Source organism: Macaca thibetana, chromosome 10 (genome assembly GCF_024542745.1).
Source record: "Macaca thibetana thibetana isolate TM-01 chromosome 10, ASM2454274v1, whole genome shotgun sequence".
In the NCBI taxonomy this organism is placed as follows: Eukaryota; Metazoa; Chordata; class Mammalia; order Primates; family Cercopithecidae; genus Macaca; species Macaca thibetana.
In genome coordinates, this window is record NC_065587.1 from 92,901,734 (window position 1) to 92,914,825 (window position 13,092).

Below are 13,092 nucleotides of genomic sequence, written 5' to 3' on the forward strand. Positions count from 1 at the left end.
ACTGGAGGAGAAGTTGGAATTGATGCAGGAGAAAACCATCTAGATGGCTCAGGGGGCAAAGTCATGAGATTCACAGGTTCAGAAATTATTTCTTTAGCTTTCCCAAGAAGAGTCAACCATTCAAAGCACTATGACTGTTTGCCCACAAGTGCCTTCTACAGGGCACTCCAGGGTCTTAAGAGAGTTCACTTCATTACTTCACAGTGTTTCTGAATCATTTTCATGTGCAACAGTTGGAGTGTCAGGCGGTGGGTTGGGGGATGCCTAATAAGTTCTGAGAACTTTTAAAATGGTTAAAGCCTGCATGAGAAAACATAGGATTCTATGGCTGCTCCCCTAGGTTGCCAGTGATTTCCTTAGTCCCCAAAGGTAAATGACAGCTAATTATTGGGTGGGAATCACCACTGCACAGAGAGATAAGTCAGGAGAGGTGTGGCAGAACAAGCATCGACATGAAGAGAGCAAACCTGGGCTTGTATCTTTTGGCTGAGATCTGAGCAGCCTTGGGGAAGCTATCTGATCATCAATGATCTCCAGTATGTCAGCTATAGAATCACTTATAGAGACTTCCATGGAACCACCGAGTGCCATGTGCTCCCCTATGTGTCTCATTTAATCTTCACTACACCTTGGGAGACAGATATTAGTATCTCAGTGTTTACAGTCCTTGAAAACCATTAAATGTATTCAGTGAGTTCATTAGTCAATACTATATAGATATATATGTATGTATGTGTTTTGATATAGGTAACGTCACCTGCTTAGTGGCTAATGCTAGGACTGAAAGAGCAGATGGAGGCTTTAGTAATAAGATAAGAAATTAGAAGCTTGGAAAATATTATAATTCTGAGAACAGCACTGTATTTAATTTGGAAAATGGGATTCATGATTCATTAATAGAAGATTTACAAATTAAAGCCATTAAAGTATAAAATAAACATCATTAATAGATGATTCTTCACTAAAAAGAGTTGAAGGAGGTGGTATGACAAATGCTTGTTTCTAGTGTAAACATATGGAAGTCAATACAATTAATACATCTGAGCCCTATGCATGAAACAGAAATGATCAAGGCCTTTCTGGTATTTCAGTTGAAACATTAAGCTCCACTGTGAAGCTTGAAAATAGTTCCTATGCCTGTTTTCTTGAAAATGATGGCAATGTGAATACAAATGCAAACCCACTGAACAGTCAAGGATTAATGTCACTGTCTACTTCAGGTCACACTTATCTGTGCGCACAGACACATCCATGGCATATGTCCACATACTTCAATTTCTATGTAGGCAAAGAAGCTTTTATTAAAAATGGGGGATTGCAAAGATTATACATTCCTCCTGTTTTTCATCCCAATCCCCTGATCCTTGAGTCTGCTCCTTACACCTATACCTTCACCAAAAGGGACCACAGCACAATGAAAGAAACATAAACTCCTTCTTGCTAGAAGCTCAGGCAAATGGACCAGCAAAAGAGGATTCCCACACCGTGTGAGCTAAAACCCACGATATGCTTATATGTGGGAATCACTTACCTTTGCTTTCCCAGTCTCTATAGACAATCACAATGTGACTCTGGTGTCAGGACTTACTCACAGTCACTCTGAATATGTGATTCCAGAAATGTATTGGACACACATGCATTGTATTTACAAATCCAGGAAAGGTTGGTGTAACTGAAAAACTGAGGGAGGATCACATTTGAAAAGACAGACCACATCTTCATCAGACTTTGAAGGTCCTTTTGAAGAGCAGCTGAAGTCAGTGAGGCCAGAACCAGCCCTGGCACTGTCAGCATGGGCTAGGCTGGACTGGCCAGTGCCAGACCTGGGCCCTAAGCACCATTTGCCAGCTGAAGGGGACCAGTCATGAGGGGTCAAGACAGCCAGTTGGCTCAAGTGTCACCTGAACAAAGAGATTCTGCTCCACAATATCTTTACTGTGCTGATTCACCCCAGCAGAATCTCAGGCTTAACAACCCTGCCTCTCCTCTATTCCTCTTCACTGTCTTCTTTTGTAACTCCCCACTCTCACTCCCAGATCCATGAAACGTCAGTATTTTTCTGTTACCTAGATAGATCATCTCTGTCCTGTCGCTTAACTTCTTTTCAGAGTAACCACTATGGTTAAGGTTGCAAATTGTTTAAGAAAAGAAAAAAGGTGGTCATTTTTAGACACTACTATGACACTTTTAATAGACTCTTTTCTTCAGATCTTTACAGGGCTGAACAGTTTCCTACAGCTTCCCAGATTGTCATTTTGAAAACTGCCTTTTTATTGAATCTCTTCCACTCACATAAACTATGACTCATTTCACCAATCACAAACAACACTTACCCCTGAAAATTGGCAAAAGTCTAAATCAATCTCAGGAAAAGAAGTCACACAACATGAGCAATTAGTAGAATATGGTAATTATGCACTTCCTTGGTCTCATTTTAAAACCATTTTATTGAGTGTTTTAAAAATAGATTACAAAATCTATCACAATCTGTAAGGGAGGGTCTTGGTTCTGTTCATCAAACTGAAATGTTCATGGTTCCAGTGGTTCCAGGAGGATGGTGCAGAGTCTTAGGGCCAAAGATTGGACCCCTGGTCTTGATAAGTGCAGGAGACATACCCACTTGAGGATGCCTGCCATGAGCCTCTCCACAGTGAGCAAGCCCCTGTGGCCAACACTAGCATCATCCATAATCTTTCACATTTGAACACGCAGAAAACCCATAAGCATATCAATTTCTAGACTTTGACACGGCTCCATTCCACCTCATCCTGGAAGTACTTATCTAAGTATTTCCCAGTCTGCATTTATCTAATGTAGTGACCATGACATCGTCTAGTACTTTTTTAAGATTGACATTCAAGAAGGATTTGAGAGCTGAAGACTGCCATGACTGTGTATTTGTTAATAATCTCCATGGGGGCACTTTCCTAAAGCAGCAATTTGCCTCATTGTCCTATGAAGACCTAAGTCCACCTGTGCAGGATGAAATACTCCGCTTACATCCCTAACTTGATGTTGTCCATTCTAGGCACTGTGTTAAGCTGCTGCGAACTGGAAGGTTCTATGTAGCTATGGCATGGGAGCATTTTGTTTTGTTTTGTCTTGTATACAGGATAATGTCTACCATGGAGCTCTCATGGGGTCAACATCCTTAGTAAAGCACACTTAGACACCAGTAATAATATCGGCCAATAAAAATGCAACTCTCGGAGAGGAGCACTGCAGCACTCTACAATGTTGGCATTACTCACTGTCATCAAATGATTCTTAATTCAGTAGCTAAAACGCCCATGTAGATCATGTGAAGTTGCCATTTCACAAAACTAGTTGGTAGTGTTACAAACACCAACTTAGAATCCTCTATGATTGTAATAAATTAAACACACTGTCCCAACTTAATCATACCCTCTTCTTCATCTCTTTACTCTACCAAGGCTAACATTTGACCACCCCTTTGTAGGTGTTGCTGTGCATGTCCCAGAATCTCGTGGAATTTTATGGAGAAGGACATGTCAGGCACAGAATGGTCATCATGGTAGAACAGTGGCCCCAGCATCTTCCTCCATGCCTGGGCACCCTGGACTTGTTGGGGGTGCACACTTGCTGATCGTATATGCCACCTGCCCTCTGGGCTTCCCATGGGCCCACGTGAAATATCTTCAGAGAGCGTTTCCTCACATGCTCCAGTGGAGCAGAAGTCTCTGTGCTCACAGACCTTTGAAACCAACAAGAGAGGCTGCTGCGATTTCTGTCATGTAGACAAGGCGACTATCACAACAAAAAGCAATCAGGCCCTTAAATCTGAGCCTCTTCCAGCCAGACAGTGCCTTTTCCTTGAATGGAGCATCGGTTTACCTAATCATATGAACTCCGTGCTTCAAGTTTTCTCCACGCTGTCTCCTGCTGCCCAGTGTTTCTAGAAGTCTTGGTCCATGCCACGGTTGTTTGGTCTCTGCTCTTTTCCAACAGATACTGGTTGCCATGGAAATATGGAGGGTATTCAGTTTGGACAAGACTCATCGAATCTCTTTATGAAATGAAATTACCATTAGTCATTTCTCTTGGCTCTCTGCAGCAGCAGCTGACATACATCCCACAGCTAAATAAATGGCTCTGGGTAATTAACCTAAGAGTCTCTGTGCTGATGTGGCATAAACATAAGGAGATAAACCTCTGGTTTTAGACGGGCTTATCCAGTTCCTGCACACCCTTAAACCTTATGAGTAAAAAGACCCTAGGCAGAGACTATTAGAAGCATGAGAGGACTTTGACTCCTGAAGGTGATCTGCAAACTTGAAGGGGAAATTGCATTCACTTGAGGAAATTTCAGTAAGTGGAATGCAGTTCATCTGCAATTGCTCCTGACCCGAACTGACAAAGTGCAGCCCAGCACATGAGAGGGCCGGGGTGAATCAGGGAAGAAACCTGGGAACCCATTATGTCCCAGCAAAAACTACTCCCCTTTATCCTGCAAAAGCTACTGACCTGTGAACAGTGTGAGGAAAGAGTCTCTTTGGAAATGTCCGTGTGTGTGTGTGTGTGTGTGTGTGTGTGTGTATTTGATGAAATAATACTTTCATATACACATAAATGCTAATAACCATATTTTAAATAATAATAATACCCATTTAATTTTCTTTTCCAAGAACTGCAGGTGAGTTCAGGTCTAGAAACAAGTCTGTAGCAAGTCAAATTTTATACTTCTAAGATGTGCTGCAGGGGGACTTCCTGGCTTGAGGTGTTTTACTTGGCTCCCAGCACCCCTGCATAAAGTCAGGGTCCCAAGAGCCTGAAGGAGTCAGACCAGAGACCTGATATAGCCCACGCCCACCCAGGCGTGAGGGGTGGGAATGAGGGCCAAGAGGGGTGTCTGGTGCTCACTCTGCTACTGGCCAGCTTTGCAGCATGAATTATGAAGTCTCATGTCTGTTGGCTTCAGTGCAGAGCAGTGAGAGCTCTGAATTAAAAGAACATCAAGGCTGTTTCAGACCTGAAACTCTAATCTGAGGCCTATGTGGAGACCCTTGATTGGGCAGGTCAGTTCAAATTGTGCTGTGTAGGTGTGCTCTTCTCACCAGGGCTAATGCTGGTAGACAGGAAGAGACGTCTAGGGAGTCCAGCAAAGTTTCCGAACCTGCCACAGGCTGCTGCCACCTTGCACCATTCATCTGTCAGTCTCATTTGGGGGAAAGAATGGCAGTGCATGGGACAATCAAACCGTAATTAATTGCTGAACCTCACAATGCTGACTTGAAATACCATGGCCTGACTAGACAAATTACCATGACAAATGGATATGACCACATTTTTTTTTTTTCAGATTCAGATGCTCTCACTGGGAAGAGGCAGCAGATGGCTCAGCACAGTTCAGCTTTCTCTATAGTGCCTCTGTCCTGGTGAATGGGGGTGATGGTGACTGACATCTCCCACTGCCATGAAAAGTTGTTATAATTATGATAGGGGCCTCTTAATAAAACAGGTATATATTGAACTTAAGACATTAAAGCTATTATTGTTATGTTACTATCTCCTCTCTTTTTTCAATATTTTTTTGTTGACATGTAATTCAAATACCATACATCATCCATTTAATGTGCATATAATAGCATTTTTATTATACTTACAGAGTTGTGCAATTACCACCAGATTCAAGTTTAGAACAAGTTCATCACTGCAAAACGAACCCCATACCCATTAGCAATCACTCCCAATTAGTCCAGTTCTCCCACAACCTAGACACCATCACTCTTCTTTCTACTTCTACAGATTTGCCTATGCTGCACATTTCATTGATATGGAATCATATGGTATGTTGTCTTTTGTGACTGGCCACTGGCTTCTATCATTTAGCATAATGTTTTCAAGTTACTCATGTTGTAGCATGTGTCAGTACTTCATTTCATTGAATTGCTGAACAATATTTGATTGTATACATATACCACATTTCGTGGATTATCAGTTGATAGACGTGTAGGTATTTTTCACTTTTTGACTACTATGAATAGTGTTGCTATGAACACTCATGTACATGCTTTTGTGTTGGCAAATATTTTTATTTATCTTGGGCATATACCTAAAAGTAGGTCATAGGATGGGTCATAGGAGACCTCTACGTTTAACCTTTTAAAGAATGGCTGGACTTTTTGCAAAGCAGCTGCGCCATTTTACATTCCCACTGGCAGCCTATGAGGGCTCCAGGGTATCCACATCCTCTCCAGTACTTGTGTATTCATTTTTGTAAAGCCGCCATGGTAGTTATGCAGTGGGATCTCACTGTGGTTTTGATTCACATTGCCTCTATGGAGACTGCCATCCATCTTTCTATGTCCTTTTTGGCCGTCTGTATATTCTTTGCAGACTGTTCAAATCTTTGCCCATTTTAAATTTGGTTATTTGTCTTTTTACCATTGAGTTGGAAGAGTTCTTTATATACTCTTGACACAAGTCTCTTATTATATATATATATTATTTTAAAATAGATATGTTTAAAGTTTTGTCTATTGTCTTTTTAATTTCTTGGGTGTATAACAGATTTTTTAAATTTTGATAATATTGTATTCATTGTTTTTCTTTTATTGCTTTTGATTTTTGTGTCACATCAAAGAAGACCTTGCCTATCTCAAGATAACAAAGATTTACACCTCTATTTTCTTCTAAGAGTGTTAGAATTTTAGCTCTTAAATTTCAATTTGTAATTCCTTTTGAGTTAATTTTTGTAATAACTGCTTTAAATTCTGTGTTTTCTAAATATTATATTTGTGCCCTCTCAAAGGCAGTTTTTATTCTCTGTTTTGCTTTTTCCATGTATAGGTCAGACTTTCTTCTTTTTTTGCGTCTTGCACTTTTTTTGTAGAAAAATTATGAATTTAACATGATATATTGTAACATCCATGAATACTGACTCCTCCCCCACTCTCCAGTGTTTGTTGTTGTTGTTTGTTTATTGACGTGTTTGATAACATGGTTAAACTATTTTAGTGAGGTCTATTTCTACTGTACGTAGCCTCTACTGTCAGTCTTCAAGGGGCTCAGCCATGGGCATGCATAAAGCCACCATGAAATGTTGGAGGTTTTCTTTCAGGGTCCTTTTGGTGTCTTTTTCTTGTCTTTCTGCTAAGCTACTTGCTTCTCTGGGTATCACACCCTGTTGTAAGGCTCCACTAATTGTGAACTGATTGCTCTATTGTTTTCAACGGTGACCAGGCACATAAATTGCCCTACATACTCCTTCGTTCAAATTTGGGCTCCTTTGCAAAAGTAGTTTTTGAGGCTAGTCTTTGAGGTTTGTTCCCAACCCTAGAGAATTCTTCTCGGTTGTCTGTTTCCCTGGTTCTCTTTGGGAAACTTCTAGCTGGTCTATGCTTTAATATGTTTCTGTCCTCAATCTATTAGAGTCTTCTTAATAGCTTACCATGAAATCTCTAGTGTTTTCTACAGTGTCCTTGGACTTGAACTTCCCCATATACTCTCTTCCAAATAAAGCCAGTTACTTTCAGAACATTCTTATGGCTTGCCTTCCCCCCACTAATAAAAGCCTATAAGCCACTTTTCCACAACTGAGAACAGAGACAGTGGGCCCTTTCTTTCAGAGAGACACCTCTGCTTTATTAACGGTACTAGGTGAGGGTCCGAAGCCTCAGGTCTTCTTGGCTTGCCTCTCCTGGTGGGGAACCTCTACCCTACAATTGAGCTAGGGCAATTGGAACTACACTAATTCTGGCCTCCATCAGTGGGGTATACCTGGAGGAAAAGAGGCCCCAGCTTCTCAGCCGTTCTTGCCTAGGAATAGAGACTCTGTAAACAGATCTGGAGTGATGAGAAATGCTGGTGTCCTGGTTGTTCTGGGAAGATAGCCCTAGACTGGGAGCTAGTAGGGGAGGGACTCCTGTACTCCTAGCTGCACCCACCTCGAGTAGAACATTCATGATTATTGAGCTGGAAGAAGGAGGAGGGGCATAGCTAATGGCTTAAATGTGATTTAATAGAATTTTCTTGAATAAACATTTCTTTCTTTGCCATATGCACTAAGAACAGTTTCCAAACACTTTAAATGTTTTTGTACACATAATTTTCATCAGTTATGATTATTTTACTTAAGAAGGGGTCCATGGAACTTCTCATACACCAGTCTAAAGGTCATCTCTCTCATTTCTTTTCAAAAAAGATAATTACAATTTTAGGCAGTTGAATCTTAAATTCATTTGGAGCTGAACTGGTTTGGAGCTAATTTATAATTAAGGCCCCTGTCACTTTTTCTCCAGTAATGATAATATTGAGCAATACAGTGAATACACTTGAGCACAATGTCTAGGTCTACTTGTAACTAGCTCTGTAAATCTCCACAGGGTGTTTGTCTTTTTATTACTAGCCACCAATATATTGAGTTGGAATATCACCAAGTTTTCTAGGAATCTACGAAAAGCGATTCCATTATGTTTGAGTGATTTTATGATTTAAAGAAGATCCTTCTCATATGTTGTGTCATTCACATGTGATACACACCAAGACCCTGTGGCCTGGAGCCATGTCTACTTATTTTCTGATGTTTGGCCTATGGGGTGCAACAGGCTTTACTGCATGCTGAGCTGCCTGGTGTTTGCTCAGTTCACAAAGTCTTGATCAGCCTGTGATAGACGTGTTGCAAGTATGATTCAGGCTGACCCATTCCAAATGATGCACCCTCGGGTCCTGGTGTCTGATGTTAGTGCACCTGCAAGTCCTGATGCTCCCAAAGTGCCAGCCAGACAATCTGCCTGACCTGCATGTGTTCAGAAGAGCTGGACTCCCACAGCTCAAAAGAGAGGACATCGAGCTAGGAAGAGGAAGCAATTAATTCTGCCGTTTAAGTTCATGGTTTTCTTTCAATCATTTCATGGCTCTGGGCCTCAGTTTCTCAACTGTAAAATGGTAACATTTGTCAATATATATGTCACCTGTGTTTACAGATGAATTATTTACTTCCACTGGATGACTGCGAGTTCCTGGTGGTGAGGTGGCTAAGGCAGTTGTTTAGGCTAGGAATGCCCAGTTGTCAATTCGAAGTTGATTACTTTTCTGAAATATAAACTCTCTGATTGCTCCTACTCTCACTGGGACATTGAGTGTGCATACGTGCATGTCAGAAATCGGTTTTGTCATTTTCTGTTTGTTTTTGTGGCAAACCGGAAGGCACTGAGAATCAATTCTAGGTAGATGGTAGGGAACAAAAAAGTGTGTTGCGAGTAGGAGCCACAAAACAGAAATAATGACTGTGCTCCTTATCCCAAAATCCCACAAGACTTGAAGAGGGCTTTGAAGTTCTTCAGATAATGAAATAGGTTCCGAAGCCTTTTCAAGAAGAGTCAGAGGACGCCGAGGCCACAGCTCCATGCCTGTTTTCCACACAGGAGAGGCCAGTTGTCATTTGATTCAAAAGTTCTATATCACCAGAGACTAAGAAAACTTCCAGATAACTGCAGAACCTCCAAAATACTGTTTTAAATAAATGAATATATATCCTTAACAGAGCTTCCTTTTTCTGCATGTAAAGTGAATAATTTAATAAAGCTGCTGATAGTGTGTGTAACCTCAGCCCCAGCTCCCAGGAGTGGCACTTCCATCCTTTTCCCATGCTGGTAGTGCAGTGAACTGAGCTGAATCGGGGAGATCATTAACAGGAACTGGTAGCAATTCAGGAGGTGAAGGGTCCCTTGGGCAAGGGGAGAAGAGATTGGCGAAGAAACTTCATATCCAAACAAAACCATAAGAGAAGCCAGCCCAGCGTCAACAGGGCTGGAGAAGAGGGGTGCGCCCACAAGGGGTGTCCCCAGGCTGTAGGATAAAGTAGGAAGGCAAGGAGGGCAAGGAATGGCTTTGCATGGGAATGACACCTGGCACCTAGAGAGGCTGTTCTGGCAATGACATCTGAACACAAGGAAATGTGTCGCTGCATCCACTGCAGACCCTACTCCTCCCCAGCAGGAGGGGAAGCGGGCAGTTGATGGTATCTCTGTCTGTCACGGCATAAAATTACTCACGAAACCTGCTTTAGTAAAGGCAGCCATTTAAAAATAGATATTGATGCATAATAGACATGTTTATAAGGTCCATGTGATATTCTGATACGAGCATACAAGGTGTGATGATCAAATCTGGGTAACTGGAATATCCATCACCTCAAGCACATATCATTTACCATATTCCAGGTGCTGTACTAAGCACTTTATGTGAAACACACCTTTTAATACTCTTCAGAGCCACAGGAAGGTGGCATTCTTATCCCCATTTTAAAGACAAAAAATATTGAGGCTTCAAAGATATGTAACTTGGCCAAGTGCTGAGCAGCAGTGGAATCTGAACCCATGTCTTTCTAAGTAGAGCTCATGCTCTAACTCACGTGCCTTCCTGCCTTCTCCAGATCAAAAGTTACCTGCTGGCCATCAGCTCACTGCTGCGGGCAGTGGGTGCAGAGCGGGCGCTCCGTATGGCATGGGGGCTCCACCTTCAGAGCAGGCAGTCACCTGCCATGTGGCTGCGTGCCTTTGAAGAGGCTGCTTAACTTCCAGGAGCATTGGCTACTTCTGTCAAAGAAGGATGACACAAAGACATCCAGCCTCACGGTGTCACTGTGGGGATTCGCAGATAATTACGTGAAGGAAAGTTGCTGTCTGCACAAAGCAAAAACTCCATAAATGTAGATGCTATCATTTGCAGTCTTACTGACGGTGTTGTTAATATTACATTTGCAAATCATCATTAGGGCCAGGTCTGAGCTGAGCTGAGGGCTGATTTTGTGTCTGTGTGCTGAGATCTATAGATTCACTATATTAAATATGCTTTATTGCTGCTTCGAGGGAGGAGCTGGTTTCAACAGAGGATGAGATTCCTTTCTCTAGATCCTCATGAAGAGGAGTGCGTGGCCAGGAGTGAGTGGAATTTGTCCCTTTGTTCTGCAAACGCGCTGTGCTTCAGAGGAGATGTCTTCCTGTCCTCACCAAGGGAGTGGTGAATTCTGCCTCCTTCTTTCTGTCCATAAGGGGGTCATGCCTTCCAGTGAACTTCATGTCATCTAAATTCCTTCGTCCTTTAATAAGGTCGGACCATCCTCTAAGACCTTCTTTCTTCCTGATGTCCAGTTGCTCAACTTGTTATGACAAGAACGGAATTTCTCCTAGAGATTTAGTATACAGTGAACACTACATCTCTGGAAGAGAAGCAAAAGGAGGAGGAGGGCAAGATGGACTCAGTGTGGCTGGGAGAGATGCCGGGAACCAGCTGCGTAGGCAGAGTGCTTTGAAATATCTTTTTCACTCCATGCTAAAGTTCAGTTTCCACGATTTTACAATAAAGGAGCTTGGCTGCATGAACAACCAGCTTCACATATCAATATAGGCTCACAAATTTAGGGACTAAAATTGAGGTAGAGAGAGAGACAGAGAGAAAGAGAGAGCGAGAGAAACAGTTGATCCTGACTGCACCCTGCGGCTCACCATCCTCACGAGTGATGTCTCCATGGAAGTAAGCCTAGAAACCCAGTGAGGCAATGTCTGGGCTGGATTTCTGGAGCCCTTGCTGACTTAGGATGAATGTGCTCATCAGATGCATTGGCAGCATGGGGTCCGTACCTGGGACTCAGGCCACCATGCAGGACAAAAGGCAAATCACACCAGGAGCCCACACTCGACCAGTGCCCATCCTACCCTGTAAAGGATCTGGAGAATGTTGCTGTTCTCAGCCATAGGACCAACAACACCTACGTGAACATCATGTTCAAATCCATCCAGGACCTGGCTGGTTCCAGGTAAGACATGCAAAATTGAGATTAGTTTTAATTAATGTTTTTAAAATGATTTTATCCCACATTTTCAATGAGCATTGTGAATTGTTAATGATCCTGGTCTTTACTTGAAGAAAGCCAAAGCCTAAATTTAATTTTGATTTAGAAAACTTGACTCTTCAACCCCTACTCCAGTAGCTTCTCGTCACTGGTGGAATACAGTCCAATACTACACCATGCCTGGACTACGCTTTGTGAGCCCGGCTCTGGCTACTTGGCCAACTCCACTCCTTCCCTCCCTCTCCTCTCTGTTAGTATGTGCTGGCTGTGTGGAGTGACTGGGGATTCTGTCTTCCAGCCTTGCCTCAAATACAAATATTTCATCTCACTTCAGGGGATTTGCGATGGTTATCCCCTTTGCCTTGGGAGACTCCTTGGAGAGCCTCAGCTGTGCATATTTCACTTAGGTATCTTCTCAGACATTCTTCTGCAGATGGGCCCCTTGACTACTCCACCAAAATCCCACCATGTAGCCCTCGCCTCAGTTCTCCCTGGCTCTAGTTCTCGTTATCTGGGGGTATTGTCTGTCTCCTTGTTTGGCCCTTGTGTTGCATGAGCTGGACCCAATAAGGTCCAGATACCAAACACATTCACTGAGTTCTCCATTAGCCCCCAGTCCCATCAAGGCCCTCAGTTTCAGACTTCCTTCTGCTCCCAGCCTGGCCTTAACACTGAATGCCCAGAGTATAGAAGCTGGCATTGTTAGCTTCTCTGATTTCTTAGCTCCACCTCCTGTGCTAGCAGATATTCACAGCCCTCAGGGTTGAAGGAGGAGGAGGAAGGAAAACCCCTACATGGCTGGTAGAGTGGCTGACTTCCTCCCTCAAGGACAGCATTGTGGGTCCTATTGAGCCTTCACACGGGGACCTTGACTAGATTTCCAATCATATCAGCTGTGCCTCATATAAGCCACTTATCTTTCCTTTCCTTCCTTCCTTCCTTCCTTCCTTCTTCCTCCTCCTCCTCCCCTTTCTCCTCCTTCCTTCCCTCCTTCCTTCCTTTCTTTCGTTTTCTTTCGTGTATTGTATCATTTTGTCATCTTCTGCATTCCAACCTGGGATTTCCCCAATCTTCTGAAGAACATTGCTTTTGCTATTGTTGTTGCTTTAATCTGCATATATATTAAGTTTCACTTTTTGTGCTGTAAAGATCAATGATTTTGACAAATACACATATCATGTGTCTGCCATGATACCATCATACAGAATAGTTTCAGCACCCTAAAATTCCCCCATGCTTCACCCGTGTAACCCGATCTCCCTCCCTCTGAATCCCTG

At 42.6% G+C, this 13,092-nt stretch overlaps 1 protein-coding gene across 1 annotated transcript in view; it reads left to right on the plus strand.

Annotated features, from left to right (window-relative positions):
- Window positions 1–4,398: 4,398 nt before the first annotated feature.
- SYNDIG1 (synapse differentiation inducing 1) overlaps window positions 4,399–13,092 on the plus strand; it is a 380,966-nt gene continuing 372,272 nt past the window's right edge. The window contains exon 1 of the mRNA XM_050745505.1: window positions 4,399–4,408. The gene's annotated coding sequence lies outside the window, so the exon portion shown is untranslated. The remainder of the gene's footprint in view (window positions 4,409–13,092) is intronic.